This window comes from Lagopus muta, chromosome 1 (genome assembly GCF_023343835.1).
Source record: "Lagopus muta isolate bLagMut1 chromosome 1, bLagMut1 primary, whole genome shotgun sequence".
In the NCBI taxonomy this organism is placed as follows: Eukaryota; Metazoa; Chordata; class Aves; order Galliformes; family Phasianidae; genus Lagopus; species Lagopus muta.
The window spans coordinates 61944772-61954662 of NC_064433.1; positions in this window are offsets into that span (position 1 = coordinate 61944772).

Consider the following 9891-nt stretch of genomic DNA (forward strand, 5'->3'; position numbering starts at 1 on the left):
ATCTCTGTTGACATTCTGCAAGATAGAAGTACTGCAGTTAGCAATAACTTCCACTGATTTTCCTGGGTCTCAATAATCATTCACAGGGCTTTGCCATTAGATGCCATTTTAAAGACTCAAGTCTTTCATTTATTCCTGGGATCAGGCAGGCAAGGACAGGGACTTGTGCTGGCTGCAGAATTGATCGAATTATTCAGGAGTCACTGATGTGCATCCTGAGAAAAGTGTGAAAAGATGGTCTACTCTTAAAATGCACCTATTCTGAGGCTGCCTTGGCTTTGTTTCCCTGGTGAAGGTTGTGTCACTGTACTTTTGTTGTTGTCACTGTTATTGTTGTTGTTTTGCTAAAAAAGTGATATACACAAGACAATATATAGCTTACAGAAGATAATATTAATGTTGACAAAGAAGAATTAACGGATATTCTGTGAGTATTTTTTACAGATTTTGTTTGAGGGATCATTTGTGAGATCCAGTCCTTGTAATGATGACTTTAGCCAGAAACATCCAGTCCTTGTAATGATGACTTTAGCCAGAAACATTATTTCCTCATGAAAATGTGTATCTACATACAATAACCACTTGGTTTTTGTAGAATATTCAAACAACATTCCTTTTTGGGGAAAACAAAAATGAGAAAAACCAACTCAACACTTTGGTGCTCAGCGTATTAAAACAAAGCAGGGTTAATTAATTATTTGTTACAATAGAAGGAATTTGCTACTGTAATAAAATATCGAATATTTTAAGTCCTATCTTTGCTATTGAGGTAAAAGTAAACATGATCTCCATAGGATAGTTTTGTCTTAAGATTAACTTGAGCTGGTTTATTTATTCATTTAAAAGGAGCTTATAGCCAGGAAGGAGATAGACTTTTTACAAGGTCTGATAGTAGTAAGACAAAAGGAAATGGCTTTGAACTAAAAGAGGGGAGATTTAGATTTGATCTGGGGGGAAATCTTTCACTGAGAGGGTGGTGAGCCCCTTGAACAAGCTCTCCAGAAAGCTGAGGATGCCCCATCCCTCAAGACCAGGTTGGATGGGGCTCGGCAGCCTGATCTGGTGAGTGGCAGCCCTGGCCACAGCTCGAGGTTGGAACTGGATGGGCTTTAAGGTCCCTTCCAATTCATACCATTCTATTATTTACTATATGAGGCCAAATATTTTTCAGCTAATAAATAAAGAATGGAGGTTTTGCCAGATGTACTTTCCCTAGATCGTGATTGACTTTGAATAGATTGGCTTTGCTTCTGATGTAGTTTTTCTATTACACAGCTTGTCAAAGACAAGATTGTTCTGTACTGCCCTATTTAACTGCGAAGATTGCCGTGAGCTGCAAATCTACTCACATAATGTAGTTCAGACTCAGCTACTGTCAGAGCAATGGGGAGAAATCTCATGGATGTCTGTTGTTTGCACCCATCTGAGGAGCGATGGAAAGAGCAGAATTTTGCCCATCAGTGTGGAAAAAGATGTTAAGTATAGTAGTTTATTACAATTACAAGACATTACTCAGAAAATGTCAAAGAACTTTAAATTGTGAAAGCATGGTGAAATTACAGTTGAGTTGAAGTCTAGAGCATTGTGAAGGGTTGTCTTCAAAGTGTGCTGAATTTCACTAGAGTAAAGGAAAATACAGATATTTTTTTCCCAGCACTTCACATGTGAATGAGAATCCATTTCCCAGTGTACCACAGATTTCTATCCCAGCAATTTTTTTTTGTCAGAAATATCATGAATTTGTTTTTCAAAAGTCTTGCTGCCCGTAAAAGTTTATCATCTCACATAATCATGCAGATCTGTGAAGCTTATTGGAACTTATTAATGGATTTTAATCTCTTTCTCTCTCTCTCTCTCTCTTTTTTTTTTTTTTTTTTTTTTTTTTAAGTTCTTCTGGTTTATAGCAGTTGTCAGGAAGCCAGAGCCTGTGCATTTATTTTTCTTTTTTTCTATCTCATAACAAAGAAGAGAAAAAAAAAACTTACCTTGTTATAGTTCTATGTAACTGGACAGGGCAAAGAGACCTTTTAACTAGTGGCTGGCTGGCTGACACCAGCAGTGCATGAATGCATCCAATCACCCAGATAATAATTTTCTGAGATTTTTTTTAAGACACCTAATTGAAGTGATGCGCACATAAAAAAGCAACAGTATAAAAGTGAATCAGGCCCTGGGCATTGATTTTCATCCAAAAGATAAAAGCAAATGAAGAAATTCAAAGTACAAAACAATGGATAAAGAACTGGAACTGAATCATTTCTGGAGGAAGATTTAGTATTAATCCTGCCAAAAAAATAAAAATAAAGAACTATTCTGGCCCTGATCCAAAACAGTACTCAAGTCTTAACTGTAATTCAGTCAGCAGTTTCATGTCTGCCCATCTGCTTTGTCAGTTGGGGCCAGATGAATGGTAATTTGGAGGGCTGCATTCTCAAAAAGAGGATCTCGGTCAGATGAAAAGGACTGGTAAGGAGCTGAACTTGCAAGAGATGGAAGGATCTTGCAATGTGCTTTTCAATGACTTGCTGAAGATTAGTGGGGAAGTTGTAAACAAACATACTGGAAGAAAATAGCTTTACAATTATGGAAACACCTACAACTTCTGGGTTCTTTTTTCCAATTAGAATAATTTCTCAATGTTTTTTGGAAGAAAAAGATGTCTTGAGAACTGTAAGTTCAGTAATTTTTCATTATGGCAATTGTTTCCCTCTTTAAAATTTTCCATCCAAAATTGTCAGGCTAAGTTAGATTCAGAATTGAAGTTCATTAAAACGCCTCCAGATGTATCTCAAGATATAAGATTATTGCTCAGCTTTCTTCTCAAGAAGCTCTGCTGTGGGTCTAGATATTTGAATGGTACAGTGCACACTATTTTCCTGTTTGCATGATTTTGAAGATGCACAATCAGTTTAATGGTACAAGTATGTAATATATTCCCAATTATCTTTCATCATTTTACTTATGCAGCCTACTTCATACTTAATTCCATGTAGGTTGTTGTTCCTTAAGCTGAAGTCTTAATTGGACCATTTCAAATGATGATTCCTTCATGGTTAGTTACCCTCTGAGGTAAACAGCAGAGAGGTATTTTGGTTGTGGGGGGGAATAATACAGCATTCTGAATGCTAGATTGCTGCTTGTAGGAAAGTACGACTATGAAAATGTCAGCAGAGATGTAAATAGATTGTGAGTAACTGCTTGCCACTGAATAAATATTAGGTGAGGAAAACCACTCAATGTTAGGCAAGATTGGAGAATAGCCCAGAGCACTTGGGGTCAGCCTGAAGCCAGCCATCATTGCTTAGTGGGTGACATGGATGAAGTTGATCCGTGGAAGGTTGAACTCCCAGCAGGGTCTGCCCTGGGATCTCCTTTTTCCAAGGCTAGGCTGAATTTTAGCAAAAAGGTGCAGGCCTGCTGGCTCCAGGGATGGGACTTCAACCACACAGCTTACTGCTGTGGCTGGGCTTGGAGTGGTTTCATGTCCCACAGGGCTGATTATGCCTTGTGCTCTGGGTCTGGTACGTTTGGGGTTCTGCATGTTCCTTTCCAAATAAAATGTGATAAAAATCTGCTTTGTAAGGAGTGATTTGGGGAGGCGGGGATTGGGGGGGAAGAGAACAACCAAGAATCCAGAGCTTATATTCAGGTCAGAGTTCAAGTTTGAACTCACATTTGCTGGCTCATGGTAAGCTAGTTTTGAATTCCTAAAACTTCCCAGGATCTGTGTTAGGATCCTTTTTTTTTTTTTCCTCTGGATGTTTGGATCTGGAACTGTGTTTTTTGCTGTTTGAGAAAAGACATTCTGATTCAGATATGGAGTCTAAATCTAGATTTAGTCAGAGCTGTCTCTAGTTATAAGCACATGTAGAAAGGGAGAAACAGATGATAAAGAAGGTGACTAAATTCCTCGGCACTGGGAAAATGTTCCTGTTCAGATTCATTTGTGTTTGGACAGAGATTTGAAATAATTTTCAAATTATTTATACAGACTGTCTCGCTATGTCTTAATCTAAACTGGACATCTTTCTAAAATGATGTTTTTAAAAGCTCTGCTATAAACTCAGTATAAAGTACTGATGTGGTGCAGGAATCTCTAATTCAGAATCTAAGGTTTATGGCATTTTAACATTTCCATTGGATGATATACGGGCCGATCATTACAATGATTAAGAGGAAGACATGAATGAAAGTAACTGCAGATGGTCCTCAAGCTGCTGTAGCACTGCATGCAGATTTCAGAGAGACCTCCAGCTGTTCAGGCACTCGTTTTGTAAAGCAAGGCTTGCCCCAGAATTAACTTTTACTGCAACCCCCCACAAGACATTGACCACCCAAATACGCACTAAGAACATTTCTGCTGTGTACCACTTCATTTTCATTTATGCCACTTCATTATATATGGAAAATAAGTGTAAATAGCAAACAACCAACGAGAGTCCTTTTGTCTGCTACTCCAGAGTCCTTTTGTCTACTACTCCACATGGGAATCATCTAACCTTAATAGGGAAGATGTTCTTTTGGAGCCCAACCAAGCTGGTAGTAGTCCTCCTACATTTGCTTTTCTTTAAGAAAATACAGTTCGTGCCCTTTCCCACTAAATAAATGTTTCTAATTATCTGAAACATTTCACATTTTTTCCAGTGTTTAATCACTGCCTTCCAAAAAGCCTGGATTTAAAACAGAGTCTGGAAGCTTTACATGGCCACAGCCGTTACTCTTATCTGATTTAATCTTCCCCACCTCAGGGATAATTTACAGTTATTTGATCTGTTATGTAGAATGCATCCAAGGTTATTGACCTATAGCCTCCTGTAGTCTCACTTGCTCACATGGGATATTTCAGGGCTGCTTTAGCTCAACTGAGCAATAATATTTTCCGAAGCAGCCCCAGTGAAACTTGTAGGGCTAGCTACTTGTTTAGAAAAGCCATGTTTAGTGTGTAAAAATCCAGTAGAGCCCAGTGCTGCTTTCTTCATGAAAACACCTGCTAAGGAAATTCTGCAGTTGGTTAAAAAAAAGTTAGATAAGTAAATAAAAATCAGTGCCTTTGTCACTACCAGGATTTCTGAAGAAGGGAATCTGCACTTAGCTGAAAGTCTGTGGTTTTTTAGCAGCGTAGACCACCCTGCAACGTTTATCCATTACTTGCTGAGGATGGGAGAGGATTTCCAGGCAAGCAGGTGGGGACGCATACTCCAGAAGTGGCCACCTCCCAGTACTCGGATGGCTAAGGAAAACTGGGATTAATTACACATTCTGGGATGAGTGGAAGCTGACTGCCTCCTGGCAGTTTGGCTTTGAAACTACTATCTGTTCTGCCTCAGACAGAAGCAAAACAAAACAGAGTTATTCCAGAGCGAAATCCTGTTTTCTTTCTTTCTGATGTTGTTCTGATTAACTGAATAAGTCAATATATTCAGAAAGTTAAAGCAGATGGCCTTATAAAGATGAAAGTGTAATTAGGGGTGTAATCCATCTGCACCTCTGATTGTACAAAATCCTGTAAGGAGTAATAAAGAGAGAGCTGCATGCACTCCTTAATCCTGATGCTGGTGGTGACTCCTTGATTGTTACTGTGTGACCTTTTAAAGGCTTGTAATGGAAAGGGGAAGAAATGTCTCCTGCTTCTAAAATCTAGTTCACCATTTTGGCCTATGATAAATGAGCTGCTTTGTTACAGTGACCATTTGCCCTGTTTAAATCCCAAGAAAGGCAAAAAATATAAGCATGTCTGCCTGGCATCATGTGTGGAAGTAAGCAGCATTGCCTCCATTCACTTCTGGTTTACTGTGCTGATACTAAATTCAAGAAACACAGAATTAAAGATTTATGTAAGAATGTACTGGATGCAGCATCAAAGCATGGTCTTGATCACCATCATCCATTCACAGTCTTGCGAAGTGTAGTAATGCATATTTTCTTGCTTATTCTTAGATTTGCAGTTTAACCCACGAGAATTACTTTTATCTCTTTCTGAGATCTAGGGAGCAGACAAGCTGCACCAGAGCTTTGATATATTAGCTGATTAGAGCTTCTGGCAGCCCTCAGCACAGAGTTTCTCAGTACCAAGCTCTCCAGAGGATTTCTGAGGGTGGGATTACCGTTAAGGCTTTTTTTGTTGTTTTTCCTGATCACAGTCCTGCTGCTAATAGTGTGTGTGAAACAAAAGTTCAAATGTTGGCACATTCTCCTAAGGGACAGCAACATTCACAGCACATAATTTTCATTTCTCTAATATGCTACTTGATGGTTTTTTCTGATCTGTGATGCATCCAGAGGAAGCATAGCCTGTGGTTGTTAGTCTAGTTCTTAGTTTTCCCAAGTGCACGTAACTTAATGTTAAAAAAAAAATAAAACAAAACCAAACAAAACCAAACAACAGAAACGACGTGATTGTTTTTCTATGAAGATGGGATATCAAGAAGGAAGGAGGAATTCCTGCTACCTCAGATGGCCGAGGTAATAGCACAGTCACTGTTCAGCTCTGATACAGTCATTGTAAAAAGTCTAAGAGCTGAATTTCCTCCAAAAATGCTAGTTCTCTCCATCAACTATGGAAGGATACCACTGTAACTCTGTTCTTGAATTTGATGCTTAAATCTGGAAGTAATTAGTTATTGCCCTCCAAACTAATAGTATAATTTGAGGCTTACTTCTGTTCCTTATAAGCTTTGAAGTCTTTGGTGGAAATTTGATTTTCTTTGTGTTTTTCAGACAGCTCTGGTTTGGAATAGATTCAAAGTGACCAAAATGTGAAAGAAGCCACTGTATCATCTTAACAGATCCATGATACACACACTGAACAATATTTGTATCTGGTGCTCTTCGTGGGAAATGAAATATTAGGTTTAATAGGATTTTATAAGAATTTAAGGGAATTTAAAATTATTTTTTACTCCCTGTGAGTTTCTATTTCTCTCCTGTACTTCTGGCAAAGAAATTGGAAATCTGATTCTCTCATCAAGACAAGTAAGAGAACTAGGGTCCAGAAACATGTACAGTCTTTGTGGCTTTCAGTGGACATCATACAACAGAGCAGTGCATCAACAGAACAGTATATCCTTAACATATCCCAGCTATATTACCATATATTGCCACGATTTCTGCTGGAATTTAGAATCTCCCTTAATTGCTACTGCTTCCAGAATTCCACCTAGTGACTTTGAGGATGAAGTGCTGCCTTCACATTCTCTTGCATGTCCCTTCATGAGCTGGGACCAGCCACAGGCAGGGCTGAGGTGCCCACACCTGCCTTCCTGGCTATTTGTGCCACGTATGTGTGGTGTCCCATTGCCCATCCTCCCACAGCAGGGCATAGAGCTGACCTGTACTTACCAGCTATTCTTTTAACTCTACTTTTTTGGGGGGTTTAGAGGAAGGAGCAGGAGAAGAAGCATGGACCTTGGTGCTCCCCCTGCCCCAACACATGGGCCCAAGAGGCTGTGAGGTCTTGAGGTGGGGAGCAGTGGGAGTGGTGTGATGAAGCAGGCACAGCTACACTGGCGTATAATTTCCATATCTTTGATTGGTATGATTACATAGAGGGCTAAACCCACATGTAGTTGAAAGGGGATCAGCACTATGAGCTGATAATGAGATCTGGGGGGACTTAGCATATAACAGTAGCACATCTGGGAGGAACAAGAAGGAATAGAAATTAAGAGTACTGTATCTTCCTCGTAGCAGTGCTTTAAGTATTCTGGAATAAGTCCTAAAGGAATCTTAAACATATTGGACCTGGAATGGTAATTTACACCTCCTTTGAGATTCCATGGTCTGCCAAGCATAGGCTGACAGCAAGTAACAAGTAAAGAATAGCCTGAAATCTATTTCTTCCATCCTCCAAAAACTGTATTACTCCAAGGAACATGTTCAGCAAAGCCTGTAATAAGGGAAAGTGAGATAGGAAAGATGCATATCTTAACAAAATCAGAAATGAATTCAACACTGGACTGTACCTTGCTCTGAGTGCCCACTGTAAGACAGCACTAAATGAGCAGTGCTCAAAGGATTGGAAAATAGAAGCGCTGAGAAGACTATTCTGCATCTCCAGGCCACGATACGTGAGGAAGCCCTCAAAAACTGATCCGAGATTGCCACCTGCGGGTGGCTTCGGTGGTGAAGCACAGGAGAATGCAGGAGCTGCGGGGTCCTGTGTTACTGCCCCAAGAGGGTCACAGGGGCTTGGGCCAGCTCGGTCGGATGGGGGCTCGCCTTTGGGAGGCACTCTGCTCACCGCAAATGAACGTGAGAAGGAAACACTGGAATTAAAAGGCTGTTCTTGTAGAATGCTGGTTTCATTGATGGACTGAAGGGGAGTGATTAACCTTCAGCACCTTTCTGAGGTTAAATAATGGTATTGGTGATCCAGCTAAATTGCTCACTATGGTTTTAACTGGGAATTTGGGGTTGCACGCTACTCTTTTTCTCTGTCAGATTCTCAGTAGCTCCATTGACTTCTCCGGGTGATATCAGCAGCAAAATTTGGCTTCTGCTGTGTTACAGCAGAAGGGAATTTGCCAGTTACTGACAAGTCTGTGGTTGAGTGCAGCACTTACCTTAATTAAAAGTTATATTCAAGGAGCCTGTATTTCGTTGAAGGGTGAATTTAGCTGATAAATCTGTTTTATTCACTGGTGCTGTATTTAAGTGCAGAATTTTGTAAACGTTTCTTCTTCTTCATAGCTTCATTCATTAATCTTATCACACATTCTGATTGCAGTGTGTACCTGCATTCTTATGAATGAAATGTGAGGATGAACACTGAAATAAAATAACTAGGAATAAAAGGTAATTCCATGGGTATGCAGGCACAACATACATAGAGGTGTGCACGTGTTAGACTTGTGTGTATGTATTCATGCATAGATGAAAGCCAGTGTAGGAAGAAGAGGACACATTTAAACATTGTGAATTCAAGAAATGGGCAGCATTAAACTGAGTGCAAGCTAATTCATGCACACATACTACAGTAGGCTGAAGTGCTTGAGGGAGTCATCATAGAAGCTGCAGTCTACAGTGTCCTGCTACTTTTCAGAAGTCTGTGTTCCCTCCATGGGGTGTGTAGAGTTGGAGGAGAAAATTACTTCTAAGAAAATAATAAATACAATCTCTGCATTGTTTCCATGGATCTCTGCTGACCTTGTTCAGTTGAAGCTCTGGAGCGTGGCGTAAAAATCTGTATTGCTTGGCAATTTTTTTGTCAACCAGGTTTTTCTTCTGGAAGGAACAAAGGAAGCAGATGGAAAGCTTGCAAAGTATGCTGCCTGGCTGCAGAATGATGTGTGGTCAGCTACAGTGGGAAAGCTGCTGACATGAGAAAAATCAAAGAGGAAAGGCGGTGAGGATGCCCGATGCCGTCTTTGTGAATGAGCACTAAGGGAAGAACCCTAAAACGATCTTGAAGTGTCATACATTGTTCTTGGAAAAAATGAAATTGACATTTTTTCATGCTCTGACCTGTGGACAATATAATATTCTCTGTGTAGTCAAAGGAGAGGGGGTTGTTCTCATGCTTCTTTTCCTCCGGTTTGTCTCCAGCTGATGTCCAAATGTTGTCTGTCTTCTTGAACCAGTTGAATCTGTGACCTGCTCAATTAGAGGGAATCAGAATGGCAAGAGTGTCTGGTATGCAATAAGAGATAAATTAGACTTCCAACACTGTGTTTTAATCCAAATTCAATACTGGATTTCTCCACCTTCAGAAGTTTGAAGGCTTTTTGTGAACATGTCATTGCTCATGAAGCATAGATGTTGTATGTTATGCTAACTGAAATTACTGCTGCATAATCTACCCATTGCAACCTAAGGTGAAAAGCTTGTGCTTCATGTATTCCTTCTGGAATGCAAGCACATGGGGCATAACAAGAATGAACTGAAAAATCCTCT